We start from the raw sequence: 1,629 nt of genomic DNA, 5'->3' as shown, positions 1-1,629 counted from the left end.
TCTTGTGTGCGGCCTTAAAGCTCTAAACCAAACAGTCTCTTCACAGAACCCTGCTCCTATCATTCCGACTCCTGCACCCACCATGGAGCCTCGTCTGACGCCCCCCGAATGTTTCCGGGGCGAACCTGATCAGTGCCGACCTTTTCTGACTCAATGTGAGATCCTTTTTCATCTACAACCCTCTTCTTTTTCCACTGAGCAAGCCCGTTTTGCCTTTGTTATCTCACAGCTGTCAGGTAAGGCTAAGGCGTGGGGCACTTCTGAGTGGCAGAGAAGTTCCAACAGCACCCAAAGCCTTGTTGCCTTTTCAAAGGAACTATGTCGGGTTTTTGACCCAGTTTTACCCGAAAGGGAGGCAGGTCGTAAACTCTTCAATATAAAGCAAGGCAAAAGACGTGTAACAGATTACATCATTGACTTTCATGCTGTGGCTTCTGATGGTTGCTGGAACGATGGAGCCTTAACCGATACATTTTTTCAAGGTCTCTCGGAGGACATCAAAGACCACCTTGCTACCCAGGAATATCCCGGGTCTCCAAGCTCTGGAGGACTTGGCCACTCAAGTTGATCTTCGACTAATGGAGAGAGAACGCCAGAGGGAGACCAGACCCACAAGAACCACCAGGTTCTGGGGTGAGTCCAGAACCTTCCCACCGTTTAAGCCAGCCACCCTACCCAGTAATGTCCCACAGATGGATGAACCCATGCAGCTAGGTAGAAGTCTCCTAACCCCCGAGGAGAGGGACCGGAGAAGGAAATTAAGGCTCTGTTTCTACTGCGGAGATAGCAGCCACCCTATTTCCAAATGCCCACTAAAAGACCAGACTCAGCAGGGGAGAGGGGATACCTGCTGAGTCCTATCAGAGACCTGAAGATCTCCTCACCATTCACCATCTGTGCTGAACTACAGCCTGCTGGTAAGAGACCATCATCTGTCACAGTTTTTATTGACTCTGGTGCTGATACAGAATTCATCGACCATCAATTTGCTGTGGCTTTAGGGATAGAACTAATAAAATCTAATAAAAATCACAGGATCCTTGCCTTGGATGGCCACTCTCTCAGTGACTCTTGCCTCATTACTGCCCCCATCAGACTGACTTTAGGAGGGAACCATAGTGAGGAGGTGGAATTTATTGTCATTAAATCCCACCCAACTCCCTATCATCCTGGGGGCTTCATGGTTACAAGGACATAACCCAAACATTAATTGGAGGGGTAAATAAATAATAGGCTGGTCTGAGGAATGTCTCTCCTCTTGTTTTTTTGAGGCAGTCCTCCCCCCCAGCAGAAGACTTTGCTGTCACTTATCCAGACCTTTCTAAAGTATAAATAATATCATGATCTCAGAGAGGTTTATAACAAGATTAAGGCTACCTCTCTTCCCCCACATAGACCTTACGAATGCGCAATTGATCTTTTGCCTGGCATGAGTCCCCCACGGGGACGGTTATGTCCATTGCCTAATCCTGAATTAAAGACCATGCAAAAATATATTAAGACGTATTTACAGGTTGGTATCATTCGCCCTTCGGCCTCACCTGCCGGAGCAGGTTTTTTCTTTGTTGGCAAAAAGGACGGTACTCTGAGACCTTGCATTGATTATCGAGGGTTAAACAAGATCACTGT

Source organism: Nematolebias whitei, chromosome 5 (genome assembly GCF_014905685.2).
Source record: "Nematolebias whitei isolate Nwh7 chromosome 5, NemWhi1, whole genome shotgun sequence".
In the NCBI taxonomy this organism is placed as follows: Eukaryota; Metazoa; Chordata; class Actinopteri; order Cyprinodontiformes; family Rivulidae; genus Nematolebias; species Nematolebias whitei.
Note: the sequence above shows the minus strand (reverse complement) of the source record.